We start from the raw sequence: 13,283 nt of genomic DNA, 5'->3' as shown, positions 1-13,283 counted from the left end.
TCCATATTCCATACTTTGTAGTGGAAATTTCTTCTTCACCAATTATGGATATACCACATAGGACCAAGAATTTTCATCCTACATGATTTCCTTTTTGTAGAGGCCTAGGTAATCTATGGTTTTATTCGCTACCAGTTGCACATCCAAGTTGTCACTTGGGATGGTAGCCCAAAAAATTGGCATCTTTATAGTTCTTATGGTTTCAATAAAGTGTATCATCTAGGTCTAAAGGTGACATGTTGTTGGGAGGCCCATAACTCTAATTAATAGCACAATTTCATATCTAATAGTGTCCTTCATCTATCCCTATGTCATATAAACTTTTACCACTCTATGGCCTACTAGTATTTTGTTAATCAAGAAGGAGGATTGAACTATTTCCTACGCTTCTTTTATATTACCTTGTACCATCGTTCTATTCTATCATATGTTATTCATAGATTTTGGTTCACCCTAGGAAGGTGAAATAGATATTGATGTTCCAAGGTTGAAGGTCCAAGACTTTCTCTCCTGTAATACTTTTAATGACCTTCTCTTTGGTCACATAGTGTTTTGCAAGGGTTATTATCAGTTTTGAGGATTTAACTAATGCTGGGTGGATGTTGCATTGACCAAGCCTAATTGGATGAGTGTTGACACCATTTTGGATCTCTCTTTAGGTTAGTTGTAAATCATGAGGAATGCATTCCAATCAATATGTTTGAGTTCTATATCTTTAATCTCGATGTGTCTATCTTAAAACCTTGATTTCCTTGGTGCCCTTTGATATTTGAATGTGACTGGTTTCAAAGCCATATTTTCCACCATTGAATAAGATGATGATGACATCTTATCTGCACAAGAAAAAAAAATTTATACAAAAGGTTAAAAATTGATTTAAAATAGACCGTAATTAACTCCAAAATAGGTGAAAATTAGTGAAAACATGATGAACAGTAGTTAAATCCCCCAAATATCCCTTCGCATGCACTTCAATGTACCTTGTGCACCTTTACAAATGCAAAGGTGCACTACTTTAGCCCTTGAATGGCTTCTATGTGCAGTTGTGCACCTGTGCATTTGCACACTTATGTGAGCTGCATACATTTGCATATGTGTAGCTATGCATGGAAATTTGGGGGGGAAGTTAATCTTTATGTTTTTTATGCTTTTCTCCATAAGTAGTAGAGGTGCATACATGTGCACCTCATGGAGTTATACATATGTGGACCTTCATTTTCCTTGAAGGCTTGTATTTTATCTTTAGTATTTTGAATGTGAGAAGGTTTACACATGCACACCTTGTAGAGGCGCGCACATATGAACCTTCATATTGTTAAAGTTTATTGGTTTTATGTCTTTTTATTAGGTTAGGTCTATACAAAGTTTGGAAGGTATGCACATGTGCACCTTCATTAACTGCTAACCTTGTTTTGTGTTGATTTCCAAGGGACCAAGAGAAAGTAAAAAGCTAGGAGCATAGTTGTGCATAGGGGACAACTACAAAGGTAAAGTCTGTATCTAAGAATGAGAGCAAGTGAGGAATGTTGGGGGGCTCAGGGTCTTATATAGATCTCAAACCAGTGTGCATCCCATGGATGTGTGCATTTTTTAAGGTTTGCACCTTCCAAGGTTGTGCACATGCGTAGGTGCACATGTACACATCCCCAAAATGGGGTGTAGTGTACACTTGTACACTAATTGCACTTGCACACTAAGCACACTTGCACATGTGTGCAAGTGTGCTAGTGCACACTTAAAGCACTATTAAGTACAAAATATCACGTTTCCCAAAAATTTCTCCAAACCTCCCCAATTATATACTGGGTTTTGACTTGGACTCTTGGGGGGAATCCAAATTCTACCAAGCTTTGGACTAAGATCTTGGTAGGAAAACATTTACTAGGGGATCCCCATTTCTAGGAAAAATGGGGCATGCATTGTGAGACCACAACAATTACTCAAAACCTACTTGCAATTTTGAGTCCCAACACACTCCTTAGTATTTTCCTTGACATAAGTACAAATTTTTTGTCTCCAATGAATTGATCAGGTGCATGATGTCTTGTCACATGTTTTTTCTAATGTAGGCTCATGTATCTTTTCATGTCTTCTTCAAGATCATCTTGTAGATTGGCTTTAGCTACCACTTCATGTATCTTTGCTTGTTCTTTTTTATGTTTGAAAATCACTTGTTGAGGCTTGGCATGATCTTCCTGATATTCAACATGCTTTTCTTAATGCTTGGCATGCTCTTCCTAATGCTAAACATGTTATTGTTGTAACTTAGTATGTACTAATTGTTGTGGTGTCCACAACACATGCCCCATTCCTCACTAGGAATAGGGACCCCCTGTGTTTTTTTTTTTTTAAAACTCTCGGACTCACACTTCGAGAGTTGGGAAAAAAATTGTTTGCGTTAAAAGTATTAGAGTGGTCAAAAAAAAATTTAAAAATAATAATAATGAAAAGAAAAAATGCAAAAATGGAAAATTTAAAAAAATACAAAACAAAAAAAAAACAAAAAAAACATGTGCAAGCACACATGCACACAGGTGGAGTGTGTGCCACACATTGGTGTGCACACTGACGCATGTCATGCACCCCACTTGGTGCTAGGATTATAAAAACCCCAACACCCCCAATCACACTTCATTTTTATCTCACTCGGCATGTGGAGTTTATCATTGCACACCACAAGGTGTGTTTGAATCTTGCTTGAGCACCTCACTTATCAGCACCATGCACTGAGTAGGCCATTTGGCCACTGCACGACCTTTGTTTCTCCCATGTGTTGCATGGGTAATTTGGGCACCATGCAACCTTTGTTGATCCCATGTGATGTACAAGCCATTTGGCTGCCATGCAACCTTTGTTGATCCCATGTGTTGCATGGTCCATTTGGCCACCACATGACCTTTGTTGCTCCCATGCACTGTGTGGACCATTTGGCCACCACATGACCCCTTTCATTACTGTGCACTACGTGACACTTTGCCTCCACACGGCTCTATTTTTCCATGCACGTGTGGTACTTTGGTCACTACGACACCTGCTTCCACAATGCCAAAGTCTTTCACCTGCGTCACCATGAAAACACACGCCCACGGCATGCTTAGCACCCATAGTGCCATGAAAATACATGTGTGCAGCACCCAAAAAATAAGCACCCGCAATGGCATTTTATGCCCACGCAATCCTTTAGCGCACTCTCTGCCACACGCATTCTTGCGCCCCACACAAATTTTGTTTTATTTAAAAAATTTTAAAATAAAATTATAATTATAAAATTTCAAAAAATAAATAAAAAATGCTAAAATTTAAAAAAATAATAATAAAATAATAATTATAATAATTATAAAATTTTCAAAATAAAATTAAAAAAAGGGATAAAGTTAAAAAAAAAATGCCCAAATAGGACATTTTTTAAATGTTTATTTCAATTCATAGTTTTTACATTATCTTTGAATTAATAACATTTTTTCTCATAATGTGCAAATAATCAAATGGCATCCACATCTGGAGTAACAGCCAAGCCTGTGGTCTTCAAATTTCAAGGTGTACCTTCGAAGTCAAGATTCCATGATGATTATGCAAAAATTTGAGAAACGGACCTAGGACACATAGACTTAGGAGAATTCTTGAGGATTTGCAATAAGCCAACAAAGAGATCAGCCATGTTGTCTGCATTGATCTGTTTTGGATTGGTGAACGCAACGTCACATCCTAGGTCTTTACAATTAGCTAAGCTAATCATGGCCCTGTCACAACACTTTGTTCCTGAATAAAGGGTAGTCAAAAGCGTCACCAGAGAACATTGAGAGGGTCTTTCATCTTCCTAGAAGCCTCCTTAGGGAAGGATAACCAACAAAGTGGATATGACTCGAGGATACATGAAGTAATACATTGGATAATCTATCATTCTCCTTAGCAGAGTCATGGGCTTAACTGCAATGGGTCACCTCAGTACCTTCATGGTCAACTTCATTGAGACCATCAGACAGGCGAAGATACCATTGGATTGGGCAACCACACTATGTGAAAACTTGTGTGAGCAACTGACGATAGTGAAGGATAAGAAGAAGTTTTACATGACTTCTTACATAGTGTACTTTCTTGTAGTGAGGGCAAAAAAATATCCCAGTTTTTATAGGAGAGGCAGTATGTAGGACCCTAATGCATGGCCATACATCATCTACCCTCAGTTGGTGAAGAAGAAGCTCTCAATGCAAAGCAAGGAATAGAAAATCATGAACGATGCATTCACCTTTGCAATCATCCAATTCATTGAGGGAGACTATTGGAAGAGGTTATCTGATGAAGCAAAAGCACAGATAATAGCTCTCAGAACCTACTTCATCCAGTTCAAGACATTCACATATCTTTAGGTGGCAGGTGCCTCCATCAATCCTAAGAAGCTCCTGAGATACCCAAGTGACAAACTGGTGTTATTGGAGATTTATTGATAGATTGAGTCAACCTATGAGAAGATACATAGGCAACAGAGACCTTGTTGGACATGGCCATTGGTCATTGGATTGTATCAGGTGAAGAGGAAATAGGATATTTTGTCTTTCGAGTGGGAATGGGAGAACAATCCCCTTGAAGAGTACAAATCTCCTCAACCATACTTTGACAATATTGAGAAAGTGAAGAGTCTGGCAGGAAAGGACTTTCATCATGAGAATGCTATTGAGGATCACTGAATGAATGCCACAAATGATTATGATGTTTGCATCACGGACTATTGTAGGATGACTTTGTATCTAGCAGAAAAGGTTATCTATTTGAACATCCCAAATGAGGTAAGGCAACAAAATTCTAAGGAATTACTGGACCCCCTATTCAACATGGATAATATTGGTGTAAGACCTATTCTAAATGTAGAAGTTGATAGGGAAGAAGGAGATAATATTAATCATTAAGCAAGGCATGCCATCAGAATGACAAAGAGTTGGATCAAGAAACCTTTTCCACATGATCCAATTCCTAACACTGTAATCTTCCATGCACATGCTCACCTAGAAAGAGGTAGAGGAAGGAAAGTAATGATTCCTACCTTCGCAGCTTAGTCTCCTACTAGGCTAGAGATAGTGCACTAGCTTGATCACCCAGTTGGATATTATCACCCTCTTGAAAGGAAGGGAAAGAACAGAAGAAAGAGGACCTCTCCTTAGAGGATTCAGACAAAATAGGTGCCTCCCTAGCAATAGGAACATAGTCCACAAGGATCTCAAGATATTGGAACTACCCAAGTTGAAGATGAACCTCAGTTGCCTACTATTGTGTCTAACCAGCTAGAAGAGGAGAGATTCTACAAGCCTCCAGTCCTCCTACACAAGAAAAGCCCACTTCTCCCTCTGTCCCAAAGAAACATAAAAAGATTCAGATTCAGATGAAAAAAAGGCAAAGGATTAGTAGAAGATTAGTACCTAATCCATCTATTCCCAAAAGTATTTTGGAAGGAGACAAAGAATAGGAAGAAGAAGAATCAGAAGAGGAAGAGGAACAAGTACCCCCTACAAGGAAGAACTGGGCTAGCAAGAGCCACATAGTTGCAAAGAAGAAAGAGCACCATGATTACCTCACCATCCATCCAAGCAGAACCCTTAGAACTCTCTTCTTTGGAAGATGAAGTACAGCAATGGGTAGATGAGCAAAATGATGAGGGCAGTGATGTTTTCTCAATGTCAGATTTTGACTACATGCCCGTAGGAATAGGGTTGATTGGGGACAAGATCAGGGACACCTTTATAGGTGAACTTCAATAGGAAGAGTATATGCAAATGCTGCCAGATACATAGGGTCCTAATCTCACTCCTCCATCTCTACCATAGATTATAGTGGTAATTAAGGGTTTAGCAACTCCTCCACCTTAGAGTTCAAAAGAGGAGTAGATCTAGAAGGAACCATCATCAGAAGATCAACCAGAACAAAGTGCTATCGATGAAGTGTCAAAGGAGGGATAGATGGTAGAATATGCATGACAACCTTCCCAAGATGCTGAGAAGCAAGCTATAGAATCCACAAAGATTGAAGCAATAGAAGGGGAGTCCTCACAACAAGAAATGACTCCAAGTAAGTGATAAAGGGAAGGAAGTAGTTGAACATACCCCTTCATCATCAAGAGCCAAGGCCACAGAGAAACACATCCTAAGATGGTTTTGAAAGGAAATAATGAGGAACACTAAGCCTCAATTTCATGTGTCGGAGGATGACATTTGTGATATTGCAAAGATCTTGAACAAACCTAAGTCTCCATCACATGAGGTAACGCCATTCATGTTTGTCACCACCATACAAAACCAAGATTTATTTGCACAAGTGGCTCTCCCTCTTGAAGGTACAAATGGGGAAGGCATTAGCCTCGAGGATTATGAAATGAAATATGTTATGCTAGGAAGGCCTACATGGGATTCAGCCCAAAAAATGATGACTATGGGAGTCAAAGAGGTCCTTAGGCACATGGAGCAAGATGAGATTGAAATTTTAACACTTCAAAGGCAATTTGAGATTTTAAAGGGATATCTACCCGAAGTTTTTGGTCCTCTTGATCTTGAACACCCCAAGCAAACTCTGAATACTATCCTTAGAGAAGGGGAAGGTGTATGATTGGACCCATTTTTTAAAGCTTTTCAGGAGTGGCGAGAAAGCCTTGAGGATAGAGGTGTTACTATAATCACATGGAATTTGAAGTTACTCCATGCTATGCAAGAGAATGTAAATAATATTGTGGCAATTTTGAAGCAAGACTTCAGTATCATGGATGAGGTACAGGCTTGGAGCAAGGATTTGCAGACTCTACAAGCCATAAAAGGGCAAAGGTACCGAATTTTGATTAATGTATATACAAGAGAAGAGCTAGACATGATTGATGATTGGATAGAGAAGATAGTGGAGGGCAATAAAGTAATGGAAACATTACATGATGAGATACATCGGCTCAAGGATCAAGCCCAAGAGCGAATTTTAGAAGCAGAGAGACATTACAGTGATGCCTGCTTGGATATTTTTGAAGATAATGAACATGAGAAGTTATTTCCTATTCAGGTTGTGGTAGAAAACTTTAAGAAGACCTTAGAGGAAGCATCTAGCGATGAAGATATCAGACAAGCATTTAGAACAGAAGAAGCCTTGTTAAAGTTGGACACCAAACTCGAAGATTTTGTAGAGACATGAATTGAGTTGGACAACTACACATAGAAGGTGAAAGACAAATATGAGGCTTTAGATCATCTATATGTGGCTAAAATTACTAAGATGATAGAGAAATTCAAGGGCAAACATCCAAACATAGTTTTGGGATGCAGAAAAATAAAACCCAGATGCCAGAATTTCAATTTTGACACTTAGTAAAATTTTGAGATTTGACCCGGTCGAGGTGCATAGGTCCACAACTCCATAGCTTTGCAAGTCTACGGGCGCATAAATATGCAATTCTGTAGCTCTAAAATTTAGAAGTGCACTGACAGTTAACTGCCAGTTCCAAAAATAGCACTTCCCATGCACCAAGAATGCATTCTGACAGCAATTTAACTCTGACACACACCTAGTGAAGGAACAGCTTCCATTTTTTACGCCCCCATGCACTTCCACTTCAACTAATGGCTTCCTCCTACTTTCTCTCTCATCTTTTATTTGTTTTTGATATGTAAAGAGCTCATGCATCTAGTCAATGAATAAAATATGGATGGTGTCCTATTAAGCACGAGATTAATTGTTAGATTATATATAATTTGTTTGTTTTATTATTTAAAAGAATTGTATTGCATGAAGAATATCTCTCACTCTCAACATAGATTGAGGAGAGGTTTTCTTATAAATACCCTATTGTAATATGTAACAAGGGAGTCCATTATTATGCACTAAAATTATGCTTTTGATGCTCATATTTGGAGTGTAGTGATTCTTGCCTAAATGTGTCATTGTTTTGTGAATTTTGTTCATGAGATTGTGTTTGAGCCATAGGTTTATTGTGTTATTTTTGGTTGTGCAATCTTTTAGTTTTGGTGTTTGTTATAGATTTACAAATTCCAATGATGTATCAAGCTTGAGAAGAGATCATCAAATTGTGCCTGCATAACCTTTTGTCTCGCATGAGTGCACTTTTTGTGGCCTTGTGATTTGATGAAAGGTGAAATATCATACAATTATTAAAGTTTCTCACCAACAATTGCATCAATGGATTCTAGGAAGCACTTCTCCTATTTTCATTGGTTTCCTATTGATTTCTTTGAAAGTTTAACTCACAGCATGTTGATTTCTATAGCTTATGTCCATTTAGGATTTCAATTTCACATTATTTCAATTTCATGTTATTTTCTTTCAGTTTCTATTAGAAAGGTTAATCTTCCCTTGGATGTATTTAATTGGGATATTCCAAGGATCCCTAAATGTAGTTTGTCCTATTGTACACATGTGGAGGACATGTCATTATTTTTCCTTTATTCCACATGTGAGGACAACTCATTTTTATAATTCCTTTATTAAGGAATTTAGTTTATCCTCCTTAAGAGGATCTTGACACTTTGCACACACCTATTATGAATGTGGCATTCATAGAAATGGGAGTTACACATGCGAACACATGCAACTCCTTTCTCATCTCTTTAAAAGAGATGCTCCTCTTTCTTTCTTCTTTACACATCATTTTGATGTTATTGTACTGAGCTATTTTGCTCCAACACTCTCTCTCTCTCTCTTCTCTAGGCATTTGCCTTCATTCATAATACTCACAAGGGGTTTTCTTTGTTTTCTCCTTATAAATTCTTGTCTCCATTGTTGAACCATCTTGGTGTATGCTCTTGGATTTTGTTTATCTAATGGTAACATTGTTTCACACTTAACTTACTTGGATTGTTTCTCGTTCCTTGCTCTATCTTTTCGTTTCTTTCATGGTATCAGAGCTTGGTTACTAATCCTCATTTTAAGTTTTGTGTTGAAGGTTGCCATTCATTGGAGCACACCTTATTTGGAGACGTTATTGAGAGAAGTTTGTGTTGTTTTTCGCTCATCCTAACATCTTGTGTGTGCAGGTTTTATTTTATCATCATTTTTTATTATTTTTGACTAACCCTCTTTGGAAGGCTTGCCGCCAAAGGGTTTTCCTATCAAAATTTCAAAAAAAATTCTCTTGTTTTGGAAGGCGTGCCACCAAAACAAGAATCATTTCTTACATAGCACTCATTTATTATATTTGTGCAATATTTTAATATTTATTTTTTATGTTTGTAAAAGAATAGCATTTAATTTGTGCCATTTTGAAGATTAATTTTTTTTTTAATTTTTAAAAAACTTCCCTAATAATATTATTATAGGGATATTTAGGATTTTTTTTTTTTTTTATACTTCTTTCAATAATTTTTTTTTGAAATTTAATTATTATCAATTTAGTTGAAATTTAAAACAACAAATCTTATTTATAGTTTTAAACAATCAAGAATATTATTTTATCTAATATATATTTTTTATTTAAATTTAATATATGAGATTTTAATTTTTCTTGATATCTTTGTTTTCCATAGTGGAAACTTCCCTCTCGATTTGATTTGCAGAGATAGTTTTGCAAATTTTTTTTAGTAACTTCCATGAGCTTCTTCTATTTTTTTAAATCTTTTCCAATCGGCCATTCTATATCTGTTAACCAAATTTTATCAATTTTATCTTCTCTATGTCTCTTAGTTTCATTCATTCGATCTTGTGATCAGTGCGAGCTAGGGTTTGTTGTGATCATTTTTTTTTGCGGGCTTCTTCCTTGTTTATTCACCATTCTTCATTTTATTTTATTTTTTTTGCTGCATGTGGGCTTCTTCCCACCCTTGCGTCTCTCTGCGTCTATGGAAGTCTTCATTAGTTTCCCGTTTCTCATCACGCACTGTGTAGGTCTTCCTTTTTTTCCTGATCGGTCTGTGTTTTTTTTAACCCTCTTCTCTCGGCATAATCTTCTGCCCTCTAGTGTAACATCTTTTGTAGTGGTTCGTCCCGTACATTTTTTTTTACTCGCGTAGATCCACCATTAACGCTTCTGGGTTCGTGAACAAATTACAACGCAATTGCCTCAAATATTGGATAAGCCTCGGGCCTGAGCCATCGTCTCCCAAAGGAAGCCATAACCTACTTGGAAGAGAGACAACCAGTTAAGTAGCCCAAAGTCAAACTCGACGCCCTATCCAAAACGTGAGACGCGAGACGCGAGACCTCATGTCAACTGAGACACGAGATTTCGCTACATGTTGCTTCATGCTCAAGTGACAAGCGTTTTCTTTTGTGTTTTTTTTTAGATAAGAGTTATGGTTTCAAAAAGTATCTTGTCATTTCTTTCATGAGTTGTTAAATTTTTTATTATCGTTGGGTTTAAAAATAAAGTTTGTTAATCAAGGTTTTTGTTTTCTTTTTAAATCAAAACTTTTTAATAAAGTTTTTATCCAAATCTTTTATTTATAATTAGTTATATGTATTTTAATTTATTTTTTCATTATCATTTCTTTGTTAAGGACTTTATTGACTTATGATTTAATATGAATTGATTACTTATAAGTTTTCTAAGTTGTGTTCCATCATTAAGTTAAATATTATAAGTTGTCTTTTTAATCATTTCATATTATTAGGAATCCTAAATATAGCGAATTGAATTCATCTATCTGTCGTTTGTTCTAATCATTATCTCATTAGATTCTTTTTTAAGCAATCCTTTTTAATCATTATACAACGCATTTGTATTTTTGTTTGACTAATCATTTTTCTAACGTCCCTTTGGAAGGTTGTATTATTATTTTTCTTCAGAATCTTAATCATGGTTTCTTTTGCAAGTTTTTTTTATTCCAATTAATTTTTTAAGTCATATTTCTATTAGGGGGGACATTTTTTTTCCATAAAAAATGTCAACCTTAATTCCAGAAATAAAACTTAATCATACTAATTATCATTCTTAGAAAACTCACATTTCGTTCATTTTTCGTTTTAAACACCTCTTTGAGATAGCCACTAATCCTTCTGTTGAACTTGGTTCAGTGGCTACTCAAGATGAAAAAGATACTTGGAAACTTAAAAATGAAGAATCTTTAGGGTTAATTGGTATTTCCATTATTTCAGATTTATATGTGTTAATTGCACACTGTTCTAAAGCTCATGATGCCTGGTTAATTTTGCAAACCAAGTATGACAGTGGAGATGAATATCGCAAAATACAGTTGTAGGATCAACTTGAAGATCTCAAGTATACAGATTTTAAGACTATGGATGAATTTTTGTTGAAATTTGTTTCTATTAAAAGCCAAATTATTGCTTTAGGTGTTCAGTTAGATGACATTCATTTAATTCATATTATTCTTAAAAAGGGTCTTCCTAGACAGTTTCAACAATTTATAACTAATGTTCATGCACAGCTTGCTATTCCTACATTAACTACTCAGTTAACTTATGTTATTTTTCAAACTTTATTAAGACAGGAAGAGGCTAAGCTAGTTTAGTTTGGTACCCTTAAATCAACTGAACATGCATTTTTGTCTCGAAATTCAAATAATAATAATTTTTGTTCAAATAATAATAATAATAACAACAAACTATAATAATAATTCTAATAATTTCAATAATAAATCTCATGCCAAATATAACAATAATAACAATCACCATAACAATCATCATAATAACAATCGTAATAATAATAATCAAAGGAATCATTCAAATTCCAAACCTCATTGTTCGTATTGTGGCAAAGATGGTCATGTTGTCAATAACTGTTTTAAAAAGCAAAATGATAAAAAACCTATGAACAATAGTAACCATAATCAAAAATCAAATCATAAAAAAGGTAACTCTAATGATTCCACTTCTCATCATACTTTTACTTGTAGCTTTAATGTTTGTAGACCTTTAGAGTGAATTGTTGACAGTGGTGCATCACAACATGTAACTTCTCATAAAGAAATTTATGATTCTCTGCAACCTGATATTGCTAATATTCCTATTTAGTTAGCTAATAATCAGACTTGTAAAGTTGAAGGTTTAGGTGATGTAACTATTCATAATGGTAAATTGCATGATGTATTGTATGTACCTGATCTGAAAACTAATTTGCTTTCTATTTCAAAGTTATGTCACGACTATAAAGTTGAATTCTATAAAGATACGTGCTATGTGATAGATCCTCAAACTAAACAAGTGATTGCTCATGCTAAACTAGATAATGAAAACTTATTTAAATTCCATGAATTTGCTAGTTCATGATATTCTTTACATACTTCCATTGATTTCAATATATGGCATGAAAGACTTGGTCGTTTAAATTCAGATTATATTACTTTAATGCACAAAAGAAATATGGTTGATGGCTTGCCTCACATTATTCCTTCTAAGATTGCTTGTACTGGTTGTATGAGTGGTAAGATGCATAGGGAGCCCTTTCTAAGTGGCAAATCATGGCGGGCAACTCATAAGTTGCACCTTGTCCATAGTGACCTTTTGGGCCCCATGGAGAATAACTCCATCCAGGGTTCTCGGTATGCACTTACCTTTGTTGATGATTTTTCTAGATGAACTTGGATCTATGTTTTGCATAGAAAGGATCAAGTTCTTGATATATTCATTGAATTTCAGTTATATGTTGAAAGGCAATCTGGTTTTAAACTTAAAATTCTCAGAACTAATAATGGAAAGGAATATGTAAATAATGCTTTTCATTCTTATTTGAAATCATGTGGAATTAAACATGAGCTTACTATTCCTTATAAACCATAGCAAAATGGTGTGGTGGAAAGAAAGCATTGGACCATTGTTGAAATGGCTAGATGCATGTTGCATGCTAAGAATCTGCATTATAAATTTTGGGTTGAAGCCATGTTTTGTGCAACTTATATTCTTAATAGGACTCCTACCAAAGCTCTCAAGGATATTACTCCAGAAGAGGCTTGGTCTGGTAGGAAACCTGATTTACATCATTTGCAAATTTTTGGATCTTTTGCTTATGTTCATATTCCTAAACAGAAAAGGCATAAATTAGATCCTAAGTCTTCTCCTTATATGTTTGTTGGTTATGATGAAAACACTAAGGGTTATTGTGTTTATGATTCTACTACTAAAAAAGTTCATGTTGCTAGAGATGTTTGCATTGCAAAAAATGGTGTACATGACTGTTCTACTACACATGATGCAGAATTCAGTGGCACTAAAATTGTGCTAGTGGAGGACCAACCTCCTTCTCTTAACCCTACTCTTTCTCTTAACCCTACAACTCAAGCACCATCTATTATTTCTGCTTCTACTAGTAATGATATTCAAGTAGCTACTAATGATGCTTTTATTGATAA

Source organism: Cupressus sempervirens, chromosome 11 (assembly GCF_028749045.1).
Source record: "Cupressus sempervirens isolate cs-2001-9-10 chromosome 11, ASM2874904v1, whole genome shotgun sequence".
Taxonomy (NCBI): domain Eukaryota; kingdom Viridiplantae; phylum Streptophyta; class Pinopsida; order Cupressales; family Cupressaceae; genus Cupressus; species Cupressus sempervirens.
Note: the sequence above shows the minus strand (reverse complement) of the source record.